Source organism: Ambystoma mexicanum, chromosome 8 (assembly GCF_040938575.1).
Source record: "Ambystoma mexicanum isolate Mex_15411 chromosome 8, UKY_AmexF1_1, whole genome shotgun sequence".
Taxonomy (NCBI): domain Eukaryota; kingdom Metazoa; phylum Chordata; class Amphibia; order Caudata; family Ambystomatidae; genus Ambystoma; species Ambystoma mexicanum.
Genome location: NC_090929.1, coordinates 337,260,110 through 337,279,815, shown reverse-complemented (window position 1 = coordinate 337,279,815; position 19,706 = coordinate 337,260,110). Strand labels below are relative to the sequence as shown.

Here is a 19,706-nt window from a genome sequence, read left to right as displayed (position 1 = left end):
TCTGTTGTGTGTGAGTAATGCATGCGCTCTTGAGTGATACTGTTGCTACCTGTGATGTACCTATTGTGCATGAGTGATACTTGCACTACTGCCGTCAGAGTTGTAGGTGTTGTGTGTGGGGTGGTTTCACTGCTGCTGCCTGTCATGCTGTACATGCAGTATGCAATTGAGGCTTGCATGGCAGCTGCATGTGATGCATCCGTTGTGTGTGAGTTCTGCTTGCTGTCTTGCCACCTGTGCTGTTCCTATTGCATCTGAGTGATCTTTGCACTGTTGTACACCTGGGACCGGATTACCTCTTTATTTGGCTGCTGCCCATTGTCTTACTATTTCTTCTGTACAAACGCTGTGATACCCTTGGGTTTGGGCGTTACACAAATGCTATAAATAAATACATTTAAATACATTTAAAAAATCATACAACAGAAAAGAGAAATATGTAGAGGCGGCCTCTCCGTATAAGAAGCTACTTAGACATGTGGATTAAGTTGTACATGCAGGCCCAGCATGCCTATACAAGCCTGTACATTTGTAGGAACAAAGAGGGGTGCAGGGGTGCAGCAGCTCATGGTTTCTGTAATCAGGGAGAATGTCAGGTTATATTTCATTTATAAAGCGCACATCTTCCATTTGCATCTCCGGGGGAAGTGATGTAGGGCGTTGTCTGTCAGCCATGCAACACCTGCAGTTTAAATACCACACCTCACTATTAAACTCTTGCTATCATCTTAAGGCTATTCACTAGATCACTAGAAAACTGTACCGGCAGAGACTGTGGCATGGTCAGATACACATTAGAAATGATGGGTCATATCACCCTTGGACAAACATCAAGCTTCAACAGTAAATGAATGTCAGCATTGTATCCAAACTGATATCGGTGTCTAGGAAAATGGAGTGAGAAACTCTCACTTACACAGCAACTCAAGTTCAGAAAATAATAATTCATGTTATAATAATAATACCTTTTTATATAGCACTTCATTACGGATACCTACTTCTAACCACTGTGATAACAGCTGCTATTGTTAACCAATTTAATGGTACACAATCTTTTGACTTTGGAAGGACCAAGTACAGAGTCTGCCTTTGCAGGCTTTGACTCTGCGAAGCTCATGCTGCTCCTATGCGCAGTGCCTGTGTTGAGATATCCACCTGGATCTTACCTATGTCATTGAAAGAGGTTTAAAAAGCCATCCTGTACAAGACTGTTCCCAAGGCGGGTGCTTTTCCTTGTAGCTGTCTTGCTTGCATTGTGTCTCTTACATGGCCAATGGCACCCCCAAGATCCTTTGCACTAGCTGAGTGCTCTGCCTTGCAGAGAAGTGGACCATTCAGAAACCAACAAAGATGGAGAGTTCTCTCTTGGAAGGATCTCCACAGCCATTTTACATAAAAGTCTTGCATCTAACTTGCCGGGAACCAACAAATGACTGCTAATCTGTCCCTGTGCATCAAGGGTGTGGTGTGTAACGCCACCATTCTAAATTGTAACGGTTTATTGAGAAGCCACCCTCAACACGGGAAGTTAATTCCCTGCGCACTCAATTGGTTATGCAACAAACTATTTAATATATTCTTTTTTTAGCCCTATCTCAGACACATATCATGCCCCTTGTATCCCTCTCCCCTAAGCTACCAATGAGCCAAGAATCAGGCTGGTGTATGGGAAATATATTGCTATTTATTTAAATTAACAGTAATAGAAATTAGCGAGACAGTATCACAAATTCCACTTTATCCGTGACACAACATAATCAACTTCTCTCAGCATAAATACATCACAAAAGTGAGTTAAAAAGAACGCAGACACAATTCTTCCTTTCTGTAAAATTTCACTTCACAAAATAATTACACTGATCAATAACAAAGGCAATTATGTAATGTTGTGTGATTTTGATTTTCCTGCAGGCTTAAAAGGGTAGCAGCATGATTTCAAGATTAGTAAAAATACATATGGCAATTATAATTTAGCCCACAATTTTGTTTGGAAGCCACACAGAAAAATTGGAATGCTTTGGGGGATTTTGGATTTCAGACCCGCCTTACTGAAAGGCCTGTGTTGGGGAAGCTGGATAAAAAGGTTAGACAGATTTAAGAACAAAGACACCCATCTTCATTAAGAAGTCAGTGTCAGCTAGAAAACAAGGGTTACCCAATTATAGGCTCTAGATTTCAATGCACACTGGGAAGTGAGGTTAAAATTCACCCCATAGTGCTCTGCCGAATGGGGAATTAAATAAATTAAGATTTTTGGTTACATAGGCTAAAGCTCTACACAGTTTTGCCCCCTCACCCTCCCACCGACCCACTATAAAGGCAAAGGATTCAAGGAAAGCAGACTCCCCCACCTTTGGTTTACCAGGGCTCAGTTCTACTTACATAGCAAGCCTCTGTTTAAGGTTCAGGAAAGCCAGCTGCATCTCAAGACACTCTGGAAAGATAGGGCAGGCGTCTGGTCACTCCACTCTCACAGATGGCCTCCCACTCTCCACTATAGGACCCAGTGTTTCCTAGAAATAGACAGCTTGACCCAGATGCTCTCGCAACAATCTCCTCTGGTGTCTCCTTACAGCTGTCAGATGGTACGTTTCAGCAGCTTTCCTGATGGTCTGTCTCTTATCTGTCTGTTCCTCTCCTCCTTCTGTGTGTCCCCTGTCTTAGTGCAGTCCCCTTATATAGCAGCGATGATGCCACCAATTTTACAATCTTGGGGAAAGTACACAGCAATAATCCCTGTCACTAGGATTGGACAGTTACCCTTCTCTCTGTTCCCAAACCCAGCCTCCAAGTTAGGATTGGTTTAGGGGTATGGAGCAACATATGGCAATAACCATTTGCATCAACCTTTGGTTTCCTTTCAACTTTTTGGCAAAAACTAGTTATGTATCACAACTTCATAATTTTACTAGCAACTGCCAGACTAAACATATGTTCTATTACCGCTAATCATGGGGAATTAGATAAGCTAACCACCAAATCGGTATCATGTACCATGGCCATGTGGCACCTTTCTGCCATTTCCATAAAAAGCACAACAGTTATGAATATGTAAATTATTAAGAATATCCCTAATTTCAATTTCCACCCACTCACCAACTCTCACATTTGGCACATGTTCAGATCAGCCAGAAACATAGTTTAACTGGCCCTTACAGTTCCCAGAGTCATGGAAAGAAGAATTTTATACCCCCTCCAAATTGCCTCAATGTTACATAAAACATGGTACATAGATAAAATCCATCCGCCGTATGATGGCTGAGAAAAAGGCCCACATGATATAGTCCTTTTCGATTCATTGTGAATCTTCATGTGGGACAAATGGTCCTGACTCCTGCCGTCCAGCCATTTGTTTTCACTAGGTAAGCCTGTGACCACAGTTATTTTTATCAGTCTCCTTTGTGCTGGAAGCTTGCCCTTTGAAGTGGGTGCCCCCATATTCACACATATTAGTCGTGATCCAGCCAAGGGTGAATTTTTTTGAAGTCCATGCTTTCAGAGCCAGCAGCTTTGGAGAACACTGAATTTCGACGTCTTTGGCAGGACATTTATGTTGCGGTTGGTCATTAGATGGGAGATGTGGCATCCAGGCTGGAAGTGGGATATGTCCTTGTGAGGTTTTGCCCACAGCCAGCAAAAGGGACTTCCTTGGGCTGCAATTCTTTTCATGAAGACAAAGCGCCTCTTCAAATGCCACTGGAGTTTTGTGGGTGAAACATAATATACATTGCTCTTTGTCAACCCACACATCATGTTTGGTTTTCCTGAAATTTTTCTGTGAGCAGTGATATTTTTTTCACTTTTACTTTTTCAAACGTTTTTATTTGCACACATGTGCAGGCCATTTTTGTTTTCAATGTTTAAAAATCCTGTTTTCCATCCCACAGGGATATTTGATGCCTCCTTCTTTTGTAAATTAAAATACTGCTTGTCCATTTGTAATGACAGGTAGGCCCCTTTCCACGTGGCTTTTTAACTTTACTTAGAAAACGAAAACAAATGCCAGGCCGTTTTTGTTTCAGTATTTAAAATCTTGCTATTCATGTGAAAGGGACTTCTGTTTGTGGCCTTTAAATGCACCCACATGCCTCTCCCCCCGTTCTTGCATGACTCTTTGTTGGGCAAGAGCAAGGCAAGTGGGGTTTCATTAGGCGTAATTTCCTTCATCAAGGAGTGGTCAAGGAGTAGGCACTCCATTCTCCGCTTCCATCTCTGGGTTGAGGGCATGGCATGGCACGCCCTTCCTTCCATCCTTTCCAGGTCCCTGGGGTTCTTACTGGACTCCCCACTCACCTCCAGGCTGGAAATTAAGGAGGTCAGTTCTCTAATAAAAGAAAGAAAAAAGAGTCTCATAGTTTTTACACACATTTTACCCCGGGAAGATTTACATTGAATTTACAACAACATACAGTGAACATGATATTTCCATTTCACAAAACACATTTTATTTATTTTCTTCATGTGTACAATAACGCAGAGTAAATTACTCCTGGTTTGAAAAAAGAAAAAAAAAGTATATATATATATATATATATATATATATATTTATTTCCCACCAAGATGGGAGGAATTTCGGCTCCTTGGCCTGATTCCTTTGAAAACTGTACAGGTAAACCATGTCACCTATGTCATACTCTTTCTTGGTGGTCTTCAGATCATAGTAGGCCTTCATTCCTTCAGCCGACTTTTCTAAACTGTGCTGATCATAAGCAAAAGCATACTGGAGGTGCTTCCTTAAATGTTCAATATACTCAAGAGGAGTGGACGCATTTATCAGGGTCTGCTCCTGAGTCCTATAGAGCAGATGCTGTGATAACGCAATTTCTCATGCAGTCATGAGCTCAAATGGGGAGACATCTTTGTTGCAGAAGATGGTGTAGACCTTAATGGCCATCAGGACGAGCAGAAATCAGATGTCCCAACTGGGTTCAGAGTCTGCCACAAACTTCTTTAAGATCTATCTAACCCCCACTTGAGGCCAGGCAGTAGGTAAAGTGGAGTTTTCTTTTTACCCCTAGAATCTCCCACATCTTCACCATCACCTCACTGGTAAAATGGCTTCCTTGGTCCGACTCAATCCATTGCGGCAGGCCGAAACGATAGAGGATGTGGTTGATCATTAGTGCAGCAGCTGTCTCTGTCTTATAATTCAGAGCTGGAAGACATTCTACCCACTTCGTGAACAAGCACGTCACACTCAAAATGTACTTGTTTCCTCCAGAGGAGCGAATCACTGGCCTGATGAAATCGACTTGCAAATCTGACCAAGGCAGTGTCATTCCCCTTTTTTGTGTATGAGTGAACTAAGTTAGAATTGAGCACACACAAGAAAACCCTTTAGGTAAGTGCCAAGGTCCTGGCCCATGTGTGGCCAATAGGCAACCTTGCGCAAGATTTCCAATGTTGTATGAAACCCCCTATGACCAGTAGTGGCTTCAGAAGGAGGTAGGTATCACCCACTGGTCACAGCCAGATTGGGCTCTCCTTACCAACAAACTGTCTTGGATCCGGAACATCTTGGAAAACTTCAACACTCAGAGATCCTCTTTATCGGCATGATCCGACTGTTAGAGGAAAGCTTCCAGGGTCTTCAATGTGTCGATAACATTTCCCAATGATCGGGTCCTCTTTCTGTGCAGTGATCAAATCTGCATCTGGGGAATCTTTTCTCCACTGGGCTGTTGAGAGTTCACTGTTAGCCCGAGTTTGTGACCTGGTGACAGCTGCCATTTGGATCTCACCCAGCAGGGATTCAATTTATATTCAATTTCTATGAAATCCCCTTGCAGAGCTCTGGTTTTAGCCAGTTTTAGCTAGTTTTAGCCAGTTGATCAGCAAGGTCATTCCCAGTCTTATCTGGACCCTTTATCTTGGAATGAACTCTTATCTTATTCCAATAGACGGGTCACCTAATTGGAAGTCACCAGATGGTCGATTGACTTGATCAGTTGTTAGCACAAAGCATGCCTCGATTATCCAGTTAATAAGATGCTCCACAAACCCATTCCTGACATAATCGGGGTCAGTGATTATGACCAGTTCATTGAGTTGGTGGTGCACTGCAGTGAGGATGACTTGATAAACACTCATCAACTCTGCAACCCGACTACTTCGGGGTCCTATTTTGTAACCAGCAGAGGGTTCCGGGGTATCATTCACCCAGACATTCCCAATGCCGGCCACCAGTTCTTTTTTCCCTGTTGTTATCAACATGGTAGGATCACCCATCCACATAAACTATGGGTATTTTCCGACACGTGTCTTCTTCATAGATCTTGTGTGTTAAGAACGCCTCCATGTTGTTGTTGGTCATTAGACTTTCATCCTCGGGACAGTTTTCTTGAGCTCAATCATGCAAGTCCGCCAACCCTTGCTCTAGGGGACTCGTCTTGTTTTGGCCATATATCACTTCCAAGGGAAAGCCTTGCACGGACAGAATGCAGGAAGTAATTCTGGAATTAATAATGTTCCCCACCCGGATTCTGTCACTTTGTAGATACTGGGAGGGTTGGTGAGGCGTCTCGACAATGATGTGCTCCCCCTGTATGAATGGGCGGTCATTTTTCAGCACCCACATCGTTGCCAGGAGTGCCTTCTCACAGTCATAGAATTTTTCCTCCACAGAGGACAAAGTCTTGCTCGCGTATGATATGACTTTGTTGACTTTTTTATGCTTTTGGTACAATACCGCTGTTAGGCAAGTATCTGAGAACCCCGTCTCCAAGAAGAACTGCTTGTTCTTTATGGGTAAGCCAAACAAGGGACCTTGGGAAAGGCTTTTTTCAGTTGTTTAACTGCCTACGATTGTTCTGGACCCCACTCCCACTTGACTCTGGCCTTTCATAAATGGACCAAGGATCGAGTGACCTCTGCATAGTCTTCAATGAACTTTTGACTATAATTAGTAAGTCCAAGAAGGCTTCTTAATTCTTGCATAGTGGTAGGGTATTTTAATAAGGCTTCCTCCTTCTTCCCCTGGGGATTAAGACCCTCAGGTGTGATCTTGTGCCCCAAGATGTTCACTCAGGTCTTACACCACTGTGCCTTCAGAAAGGACAGTTTTGCTCCGGCCTTCCGCAACTGGATAATAACATAGCACATTCCTGCTATGTGTTTCTCCACATTTGAGCGATTGATCAAAACATCATCCACCTAGGCCAGGTTTCCCCTTTCACCCAAAACGGGCATGGCCTTATGTTGGAAGATGTTGAACTCATTGCCGGAGTTTATGCATCCAAACGGGGTTCGGGTCCATGTGTACACTGCCCCCGAAGGTAAAGGCAAGCTTGTACTGGTCTTCCCTACTCATGAGTACTGTCCATTAACTGTTGGTCAGGTCAATGGCAGTGTACACCTTTGCACCCTTGGATCTTGGCCAGTCCCTGATCGATGTAGGGAAGAGGCCATCTTGACATGTGGACCCGTTAGTTCAACTCCCTCAGGTCTGCACATAGTCTCCATTGGCCATTTGGTTTGAGGGTTGTTGAAGGTACTGTAAATCGGACGAATTATCCCATGGGATTCTAAATTCTTAATAATCTCTTTGAGTGACTCCATGGATGCGAGAGGTAACCAGTATTGTTTCACAAATACAGGAGCCAGCTTGGGGTCTGTGGGAATGGTGGTTTAATGAATGTATGTGCATCAACAGTCATATGCGTCCACTGAAAAGATATTTTGGAATTCCAGGAAGACCTGTTTTAGCTTTTGTCTTTGTTCCTCGGTCTCACAGGAATCAGCAAGATAGATCCTTTCCTCGACTCATCTGCTTGAAACCTGGAAAGACCTCAGGCATGTGAATTTCAGCAGTATCCTCCAGTTGGGTAGAGAGCTCGCTTTTGATGGCGTTGACCTGGACAGGGGATTCGAGGTAGTAGTCCTTGACTCTGAACACTACCTCCTCCCTCCAAATGTCACAGGTCACCTCTTCGACAACGTAGGGGCAGGAAGAGTACACCAGGACATTTCCCCCATGCCTAGTAAAAATCTTTTCTGGAGGAATACCATTGCTGATGTCAAAATAGTCATTTGGGATTGGTCCCATCAATTCATTACCTAAATCAATAGAATAATGTTGGGCATCAACTGCCATTCCAATAAAGGTGTCTGTGCCCAAAGTGATACTTTGAGGGTCGCTGTTATCCACCAATATTCAAATGATGTGTTCTAGGTCTACTAGAGGTGTCGGATTTAAATATAAACTTGTTGTTGGAGATGGGAATTTAGATGTATATATGCATCCTGATGTTTGAGGTTCTGTCCTCGCTTAATTTTGAAGGGTAAATTGTTGCAGCTGTCCTGGTATGATAACCTCCTCTCGCACTTGAACTTCAACCGCATAAGGCAGCAAATGAGCTGAGCAGAATGCTTTTTCAATGTTATCAAAGACCATCAGGTTACTCCCAGTTGGGACCAGGATTTATTATTAATTGGGTCCAAATTTATTGCGAATCGGTTGAGAATGTCACTTCCCAGATAAAAGGCCAAAGAGATATCTCTCCCGACCCAACAATTATGGTCTATACTTTTGTTGCCAATGGACATTTTTAATATACCCCTGCTAGGATGTTTCCAGACCTACTTCCCACTTGTCAATCAATTTAAATGTGGGAATCGTCTGATCTTTTGGGAGTTTCCTGCATAATCCTTGGCTGATGAAGCTCCTTCCATTATTCAGGCATACTCTGGTGAGCACCGGTTCCTCCCCCCCTCCATTTAACTGAATGGGGAAAAACTGCTCATCCTTTTTCTGAATGTCCGTCAGACTTTGAGCGCATTCTTTCTTGTCTGGTTTCACAGGACTCAAGGTTTCTTCTGAATTTGGACTGATGTAAATGGTTATCGTGTTCCCTTCCAGTGTGAATTGCCACTTAAAACTGGGAGGAAGGTTGATTTTCAAGAATGGAGAAGTGTTCCCATCACCACTTTGTTCTCCTACAGAGATGACAGTGATGTCTGGGACTTGGTTCTTTTTTTAATGGCATTCTACACTCTCAGAACATTGATCAATTATTTGACAGGTACTTTTATGTATTTATTTATTTATTGGTATTTTTAAGGCGAACAGCCCGTGGGCATCGTGGCGCTGTTACATATAAAACATTGGCTGGTTACAAAAGGAGGGTTGATAATGATTACAAGGAATTTTGCTTTACAGTACCATTTTTAGTTACATAAGATGGCAGTACAGACATCAAAACATTAAGGTACAGTTCATGTCAGCGGGTGGAGGGCAGAAAGATTATGTAAAAAGCATGGTTTTGAGGTACCATTCAGGCATACATAATTGGTACTTATTTTTAATTTGATAGGGCAGTTAGTAGTCTGAGTCCAGAGGACGTTCGTTACACACTCGATCAGAGATGATAACCTCCTCAGGAGATCGTTCCCCAGCAAATAAGGTGTTCCCTCTGGAGTCACAACGATCACAGGATGTTTCAGCCGGTGCCATCCAATTTTTATGTTCAGATCTGCATTCTCTTCGACCGAAATAACCTTCCTGTTGAAATTCTGGAGTTGTCCAGGAAGTGGTGTGAGTGGAATTTGGTGACCCTCCCCCTGTCCTGAATTTAGTTAGTCAAAGGCCCTCCCTTTTTGACAGGAGGGTGGCTTCGGATCCAGTATCCACCAGAGCCGATAATTCACAGTGACCCTGCACCTTGATCGGTGCATAACAATTGTCCTTCTTTCTCCTCCAAGGTGCAAAGAAAGTGTGAGTTATTTGACAGCCCAGTCATCATTCTCTTAATATTGAATTCCGCACCTGCAAGTAACAGCAAGTGACTGTTTGGCTGGTCCTGCTGTGCGGCTCCCACTCGCTTTGTTGGAGTTTGTTTGGCAGTAAAAGGAAAATTGGTGATGGCGTCGGCAAGAGGAAGTCCAACGTTCCTTTTTGGATTCCGTAACTCGCGTGGTGCTGCGAGTGTTAACGAGGACTCTCTGTAATTACTTTATTTTCTTCACATAGATAAGACTCGCACTGAGTACTCGCATTAGTGTGCCTGTACCTGCGTGCATTCGTGTGCTTTACTGCTGGGGTCGCGTCAGCTTTTCTGAGGCTCTGTTTATTCTTGTTGCAGATTTGAATTGTTGGCCCCGCCCCCGGACTCGTTGGTGCTCCGTTTGCAAGAGGATAAGATACTAGGTGTACACGCACCCGCGCCTGCACCCGGAAGTGACAGCAAGTGACTATTTGGCTGGTCGGCTGCGCGGCGGGTGCGCAGGGTATCTTTTTCTTTGTTCCTTTTGTATGCCGAGCGCTCGCCATATGCAGAATTGCAGCGAACTAGCACTGCATTTATTTGATATAACATACATAGGCCTAGAGTGTTCAGTTTAGTTTGTTGGCTATGGGTGACAGGCTGTGAGTATATATACTATGGGTGTGTAACCTGGTACGTACCCTGGTCTTTATTTCGTACCCCTTATCCAGGTTTTTTGTTTCTAATTCATATACTCCTGGTGGTAATTGACCTAGTTGGGTTATCCTCTAACATCATGGTAAATGGATTGAGAAGCCGGAGGAAATTAAATGATCCACAAGGTACTAACGCCCCGTTTTCTGGTGATGAGACCATATTGCCTTTACCTGAAGATCCAGCTGTTCTGCCGACAGCCCTGTTGGGAGATGTTGGGGGAGAGGCAAGTAGTAATTAACTCATTTCTTTGTCTGAATCGAAGGAGAGGGGTTTGGATGAAATGGGTATCATTCCTATAAAACTTGTAACAGCATTGGTCCACAATGTTTATGTGGGTCACGATACGAGCATATCTACAACTAAATTTAATTTTAAGGAAATTCATGATATTGTACATACTGATTTGGCTATAGGGGTCCATGATGAGGGACCTCAGCTTCAGATTTCTAATGGCATGTTTAGTGTTGATAATAAGTCAGATAAAGAAGACACGATGGACTGCTCAATGTTGGGTCCTACAATTGAAGCTGAATTAGGGAAGCGAGTTTGGCTGTCTCTTGGCCCCTCTATCCCGGTGAATCATAGATCTATGGGCTGCGAAGATGTATTTATGTATAGTAATCCACCTCAAAGAATATTTAAACCATTCCCTCCATACATGGAGTCACAAGAAGTTGATAAGGTAAATGTGGTTTGGCAGATTGATCTAACAAATGATGATACGCAATTAACACCCAAGGTGAGTTCACCCAGATTGAAAAGCCCTCAAATGGCCATAAATGACCGAATGAATATTGATATTCAAAAGTTTCAATCCAGTCTAATTGAGAAAGACAAGGAGGTTACTTCAATTGATGCTCATCCTGAAATACACACTTTGGATGGGTCATCACTAGCAACGGACTTCCTGGTGTTGGCGAGAATTCTAGATCTATTAGAGAAAGGTCACGAATGGACACACTGCGAGATTGGAATCTTGAGGGCTGCAATTGGGGACCTCTTAAGTAAAACTAATCGTATTGAAGGACTATTATTTACATGTGATGCTGTGGCTGCATTGTCTGAGAGGCCCAAAAAAGAGAAAGTTATGGTTGACAATTTTACCCAAATCTATGGTGATTTTGCTTTGACAGATAGGGAAAAGAGAACTTTCGCAGAAGTAACCGCTCCTATAGTGATGAAGGCCATTTACAGTCAGACTGAATACCTGCCTCTCAAGGATGAGGAGCTAGTGAAGTGGGAGAATGGGAGAACAAGCTCCCCCCAATCTCCTCGCGACCATGGCCTAGAGGATAGCGGCCCAGGCATCCACCACAAGATGAGTTTGCCTATCTACCAGATGACAAAATACCCTGGTTCAAGAACATAAGGATATGCCCACCAGCCTGTCCCACTCAAGCCAACACTTGCGGCATGGATGAACTCGACTAAGACATTAACAACGAGCACCCACATCGTTAGAGATGCCACAATGACCTAGCCAACTGCCAAGAACACACGTGCCACCATGCACACTGGTCACTCATGCACCAGCCTACACAAAGAATATATTCAGTGCTATGACGTAGGTGACGGATACACCCACTGACGCGCATCTTTATTATTTTTCACATAGGCCCCTTTATAATAATGCAGAAACGCAAGACGCCTGAAGCACTTGCGTATACGCTTGCTGACGTTTTTCCCACCTCTCGCATCGTGATGAGAACATAATGAAGACATAATATTGCTTATGAGGCCATGTCAAACCGCAACATAGGTGCCGTGCATTATGCATCCCCACCCATGAACTAGGCCCAAGTAGGCCGCAAGCAAGAACCGCCATGAACACTGCATGAGCAAGAGTACAAGTGCTGATCACGCAGAACGAGCCCAGCGAGAGCTCATAGCCAAGGGCGCGATGTTGCAACTCGTATGCTACCAGCCGGCGCCAAGGTCACACCTGTAAGCAAAGCCAAGCACACAGAAGCAAAATACAACTTTAAATGTGCAGAATTCCGCCCCAGCTACGGTCTCTCCACACATGACCAAGCCGACCTGACAAGGTGCCAGACCCACGAGAAAGAAGTCGCCTGGGTCCCACGTCTGGGACACAGGCTGCAACAGTGAAATGACAAGATGGACACCTACGGCGATGGGAATGGCCTGCTCTCAGGCCTATGGGCAAACCAGCATATTGTTGCTAGTGACCGGTACACCGCGAGCTGGGAACGACGATGGTCCCAGACTTGGGGGCTCGCGGCAGGACCAATCAGAACATGAACGGACTCATCACTAACGCCACTAATATTAGCCAATCATTAGGGGTCTTCATGTAACATTTTTCAAGTATCTAATAGAAGGGACAGCCCAAGTATACCACCTGACTCATCCTTAACCACTAATATTGTTCTCTATATGTATACTATACTAACTCTACCACTCGAGGAACCAATCCGAAGTGGCAATAGTTTTTTTTCGCTAACTTTCCCAGGTGACGTAACTAGCGCGTCATACTGCGGTAAAAAGGGCCTGCGAGCCCCACGAATTTTGAGAGTCTGGACGGACGGGTACGATCCTAGACCCATCCCTACCGTTGTTATAATAAACAGCAGAACCGCCTTGCTCCTTGTGTGTGTCTCATACTCATTTTTGGGAAACACGGGAGGAGTTGGGGCCTCCCAGCCCGGAGGTCCGCGGACGGCTCAGCCGACCCCGGGATAACCACCCCGACAAGTTGGAGGCACTGCTGAGATCTGTTTAAGATCTACCTTTTCAGTTTTATTTTTCCAAGGCCTCTCGTTGCGAGGCGGCCCGGCGGCGCCGCCCCCTCTGCCGCTGCCCCCTTTTTGAGGACTACAGGACCATCGCGGAACTGCGAGAAGACCGGAAAGCGCAATCCGGATATTGGCCCTCGAGAGCCGGTTGAGAAGTATCCCGCCCGCGGTTGGCGAGTGTCCAGACGTGGTCCAGACGAGGGGAGGTGGCGAGCCGCTTGGAGGGGTGCACGCAGTCGAGCGGCCCGCATCAAGAGAACTTGGTGAGTATGTCACACCCAACAAGCAATGTGAGATTGTGAGGGAGGAGTTGCAATAAGGGCGGCGGGAGGTGTTTAAGGTGTGCGGCGAAGATTTGATCAATCAGTGTTGACGGAGAAGTGAGTGGTAACGGGACAGGGACGAGAGCCGTCCGCTACCACGTCACGGAAGAAGGGTGGGTGGAGCCAGAAGTTGATCGTAGACACTGATTGGCCTAGGTCGTGGCCACCTATAAAGTGTGTGTGTGTGTGTGTGTGGCTTTCCTACGAATTGGTGTTTTTGATCAATGAGTATATGAGGATCCCTATTGATCGAGCAGTGAAACTCGATAGATAGATGACGTTTTCCTGTAGGAGATAGCTAGATTGTTGCCAAGTACGGAAGATAATTGGCTGGTTAAGCCCTCCCGGTGAGGGGCGTGTCACACGCGAAGCGACGCAGTGTGCGCAGTCCGATTATAGGAAGGAGATTGGTAGCGCACAGTGCGCGGGAAGAGACAGAAAGGGGGACGAAAAGCCTGGCACCGTAAGTGAAGTAGAAGTAAAGAAGGAAGGGACCAACGACATGCCCCTAGCGAAAATAGTGAAGAAGGAGAAAGGGGGGTTATATCCGGTGACGGAACTACGAGAAGCAGCAAGGCAACAACTAACGGCAGCTGAGGGATATTCGAACCCCACGTACAGCCCACCACCGTATACAGCCACAGGTAGCTACCCGGGGGGGGGGTGACAAGCATGGTAGGCCCAACTTGTACGAAGGTGCGTGCAAGGGAAGAGAAGAACAGCGAAGAACACATCCCAAATATAGGACACGACGAGTGGGTAGCAGCGCAGGTGTTGTTAAAACTGCGAGGGACATTAACAGGAGAAGAAAAGGAGGTAGTACGGAGAATGAACAAGGACGACGAGGGTAGCACTGGAATAGGAGGGGAGGAAGGTAACACGAGAGAAGGGGAACTGTTACAAGAAGAAGAGGAGGAGATGTTGGAGGAACGATTGGCCGAATTAAGGAATGAGCGAAATGTGCTGATCAAACAGCTCGAGAAAGAGGAACGAGGAAGAAGGAGGGAAAGGAAGGAAAGTAGGGATGAGTTAGAAAGAATGAAGGAGCGAACTGAGGAAAGGAAGAGGGAAGCTGAGAGAATGAAGGCAATAGCAGAAAGGGTATCGAGAGCAGCACAGCGTGACAGGAAAAGAGAGGAAGAAGAAAAAGAAAAGGAAATGGAACTATGGAAGAAGAAAATACTCTCCGAGAGGACCAGGAAATACGAAGAAGGTAGAGTAATAGAAAGCATATTAGAAAGGGAGAGAGAGAAATGGGAAAGGAGGAGAGAGGAAGAAAGGATATTAGAGAAGGTGAGAAATGAGGTGATGGAGGAATTGAAAAAGAAAAGAGAGGAGATAGGTGGTGAAATAGTGGAGAAGAGGGAAGAGGAAAGAAGAGAGGAAAGAGGGGAGTGGGGTAAGATAATATGTACGTCGGGGTGCAGAAGTAGCCACAACATCAGCGCAAAGGGGACCAATTGGTAAAGGAGAACAGGAAGAAACAGATTTAATAGTCTTAAAAACAGTGACGATTAGGGGGAAAAGGACAGATTGGGGGTTGTCGCTCCTGGATTAATTCTGCAGCGAAGAAGAAGAGGGAATGGGGGGAGAAGGAAGAAGCGGTGGTAGGGAAAGCTTAGACAAATTGTACATCATACGCACCAACCGGGAATCACCATGGGCATGCAGAAAGAAGGAAGAAGTGGAGGGAAGTGAGGAGCAAGAACGAGAAGTGGCGGGAGGGCAAACATGTGCAGTCACACCCGCATCATTCCGCCCAACATGCCCACCCACACCCGCTCCTGAACACACCCCATACGCTTAGAGACCTCCCGGGACACAGGCAGGAAGAACGGACACACACACCTGCATTAAATAAAGAAAGCAATAAGAGAAGGGGGAGAAATGAAGGAGAAGCTACAACAAGCAGCGGTAATATGGACATGGCAGATGATCTAGTTGACAAAGAGGAAGAGGAGGGGTATACGGACTCCACCCCGCGACAACTGGGGGGACAGATGGGGCACAATCTAATGCCGCTATTGGAGAGGGGTGGGGTTAGACCACAATACATCCCTTGGAAGCATGCCGATAAGGAAAATATAAAGTGCAGGCTCCCATCACTAAGTGGAGGAGCGGGAAAATGGATATACGAGATGGAAAAACACACCGCAGGACAGAAACTAGCAGTAGGAGACGTGAAGGGCCTATTAATATCAATATTAGGGGATGCGGCAGACGACATCTGGAAGAGGGCGGGATTCCCCGGGGTTACAATAACGAACACATCACATGACGGGGCGCCATTTGCGAACTGCAGGCATGCATTATGGCAAGCTCTGAGGATACAGTATCCAGGCACCTCACATATAGGAGCAATTACCTCAAGCAAGATGCGTGAGAACGAAGATCCTGTTGATTATATCCAGGAGATTCAGGAGAAGTGGCGCATGGAAACTAGAGAGCAATGGGACGAGACACCGGCAATCTTTTACCAGATACTAATACAAGGGCTTCCGGAGGCAGTACAAAAATAATTGAAGAAGATAGTGGGGATGGAAGCTAAGGCCTGGCCGGAAATACAATTAACAATAGTACACCATTGTAGGATGTGGCAAGAAAAGATGAAACAAAAGGAAGAAGATAGAAAAGCGGAAGAGGCAAAATGAGTGCAGAAAAAACTGACTAAGTATACCATGGAAGGAGCACTAATACCTACACCAACAACAATGACACCAAACCCCACGCAAGTAGTGGCTGCACAGGATCCCTCACAACTACAAATAGCACCACTACCACAACCACCACGACTTATAACACAACAGATGCCACCACCCCCACCATACACGGCTCCCATAGGTGGAGGGTATATGCTACCGGGAAATGGATATTATAACAACATCAGGGGAAGGGGAGGAATGATGAGAGGGAGGGGATATGGCCAACCTGCACAACAGCAAGTGGGAGGATTTTGGAGTTTCTATCCCAATGGGCAACCAGGGTACCAAGATAATGCAGGAAGTTTCCCATGGCAGACCAGGGAACCACCTGTATGTTGGGTTTGTTGCAATGTTAGGACACATGTCGCGTACGTGTAGAATGAGACCCTCCCCACCAGCATGGGGGGAACAAGGACCACAAGGTCCTATGAGGGAGCAGCAGGGTTACCAACAACCACAGGGAACACAACAGAGCAGCACACAGCAGCAATTAGCAACACAACAACAGTTGCAGACATACTCGCCACCGCAACAGGTGGCAATAACACAACAACACCAAGTACAACCAGTGCAACAGCTCACTCAAATACAGGTCCATAAGTTAACCCCCATCGATACACAGCTGCAACAGACACAGTTGGGGAGGGTGACTATCTTGGGACACAACCCTTACACAGGAAGCGGTCAGTCATTGTACCCACAATAGGACAGCCCACAGACGTTCTTGGTGTGTCCCATCCTGTCGATAACACCTAATAGTGCGGAGGAACCATGCATTGAGGTAACGATAGGTGACAAAAAATTATCCTACCTTGTTGACACTGGGGCAACCAGGTCTTGCATAAGGGAGGGTAGATTTAAAATGTCAGGTGAGGCCATGAACACGCAAGGATTTTCTGGGGCTAGAGGGTTGGTTCCCTTTACTGATAACATCTCCTTATCTATAGGAGATTATGACATATCTGTCCCACTCCTGTACTCAAGGGAGTCGCCAGTGAACATCCTTGGAAGGGACATAATGAGCAGGTTAAATATGACAATCTCCTTCACGGAGAATGGCATAATTTGCTCCACACCAGGGATAAACATGCTTACTGCACGACAAATACTACAAGCGTACTGTGGCCAGACAGTAGCTTGAACTGGGCCTGTGGATGGCGAACTGTTCCAGTACGGAACAGACATGGCATTTGCATGGATGCCAGGAATAGAAGGAAAGATTTGGAGGAGGCCAGCAGCATATTTGTTCAGGCCTGAGACACCAGCCAGTGAACCAGAAGGTAAGGTGATTTCGGTGAGCATCGAGAGTATCATAGCAACTGCTGATTACATCGCAGTACATGCCCAAGACAGGGAAGGGAGAGCATGGAGGGCAGTGATAGCCCTGGCTGAGGGATGCAGGCTCACCCAGGTGTCCGATGAAGAGCTCTTTTCAGAAGACAGGGAAGAAGGAGAGATGGTATTTATGATGAGTGTAGATATCTGGCTAAGAGTGACATACAAGCAAGTGGCACAGAAAATGGCCATGGCACTCGAGGCACCTGCATCTACCCCAGTACCATTCTACGAGGAAGATATGGCTAAGGTTCCAGCTTCATTGTGGACCACCAGTCCCTATGACGTGGGCCGCATAAAGAGTATCGGAGGAGTAAAATTAAAGCTGAAAAAGGGTGCAATACTACCTAGAGTGAAGCAATACCCTCTATCAAAAGAGGCAGATGAGGGTATATACGAAACCATAACAGCCCCGATAAATAATGGCATATTGGTACCATCAGAATCACCATGTAACACGGCCGTGTACCCAGTGCGCAAGGCTAAAGGAGGGTCTTGGCGTTTCATCCAGGACCTCAGGCCCTTGAATAACATTGTAGAGGCAGAATACCCCATAGCAGCAAACCCAGCCACAATACTATGTGGAATTCCTACAGAGGCATCACGGTTCACCGTGATTGACCTCAAAAATGCTTTTTTCTCTCGATACCTCTGCACCCAGATTCACAAGACTTGACAAGCTTCACATAAAGGAACACAAAATGGAAACACACCAGGTTACCACAAGGGTACTGCGAGTCACCCTCAATTTTCAACAGAGTAATACAGATGGATTTGGGGAACATTGAATTGGAAAGTATGGTGCTGCAATATGTTGACGATATAATTTGCAGCACAACTGAGAAAAGGTGCAGGGAGGACTCAATGAAAATGCTGACAGTGTTGGCTGAAAAGGGGTACAAGTAAGACAAGGAAAGTTACAGTACTGTCAGGAACAGGTACTATACATTGGTCAACTAATATCCCAGCACGGAAGAAAGATTGCACCACAAAGAGCACAAGCCATATCCAACATGCCACAACCACAAACGGTGAGGGAACTGCAGCAGTTCCTGGGCTTATGCAACTACTGTAGAGCATGGGTTTTTGACTACAGCTCATACATAGGACCCCTACTTGAGGCATTGAGAGAAGCACACAAAGGGGACAAGACATTGGGATGGACAAGGGAAATGAAGGAGGCGTTTGATGAGTTGAAACACGCCATATCCACAGCTCCTGTACTAGCCACCCCAGATTATGAACGGCAATTCTTCATCTTTTCACATTGCGACACAAGCCAATAGCGTTCTACAGCGGTCACTTGGACCCTGTTATGCTAGGACATTTCCCTTGCGAACAGGGTCTCACCGAGTTGCATTTGCGGTGGAGAAATCATCATCGATTACAATGGGGTGCCCCACCACACTATTTGTGGAGCATGCGCTATTTGCAATATTGAATAAGCCTAAATCCACACTAACCACACAGAGGGTGTCAGGTTATGAGATCATCTTATCTAGACCCGAATTGTCAATTGTCAGATGCAGTACAGTTAACCCAGCCAGATTTATAGCGGAAGTTATTGAGGAAGGTGATTATGCTCACGATTGTACACAGACTATTGAAAGGTACTCATGCACTAGAAAAGTTGAGGAGGATGCACTTAAAGGTGGGGAGATTTTGTACATTGATTGTTCGTCAACAATAGACCAAAGTGATGGGATAAGGAGAACTGGGGCAGCAGTTGTAAAAATGACAGAAGATTTGATGTATGTCCCGGTGAAATGCGTGCAGTTACCACAGCATTATTCGGCTCAAGCAGCGGAATTGGTTGCGCTGATTTTGGAGTTGAAGGAAAGTGTTGACAAAAGAGTTACCATATATTCTGATAGCGCATATCTCACATCAACCATCCACTCGGGGCTGATAAAATGGTAGAGAAGAGGGTTTAGAAGAGCTGATGGCACCCCAGTGCAACATGCTCTCTTACTAGCAGAATTAATTGAAGTCATTAATGATCCCCAAGAGATAGCTTTGGTTAAATGCCCGGCACACACTAATGGAGACGACCATATCTCGAAAGGGAATGAAACAGCAGACGCACATGCCAAGCATGCGCATACTTTGGTGAAATATGGAACCCCCCAGAATCAGAGAGAGGCAGAGGGAGGGGAATGGCAAAACAGATGA

General features: G+C 45.5%; 1 long non-coding RNA gene across 1 annotated transcript in view; it reads right to left on the bottom strand.

The window, feature by feature from the left end:
- Positions 1-1,664: 1,664 nt before the first annotated feature.
- The window catches only part of LOC138471911 (uncharacterized), an 88,315-nt gene continuing 70,273 nt past the window's right edge, over positions 1,665-19,706 (bottom strand). Inside the window, exon 2 of the long non-coding RNA XR_011268530.1 lies at positions 1,665-4,324. This is a non-coding gene — a long non-coding RNA (uncharacterized lncRNA). The remainder of the gene's footprint in view (positions 4,325-19,706) is intronic.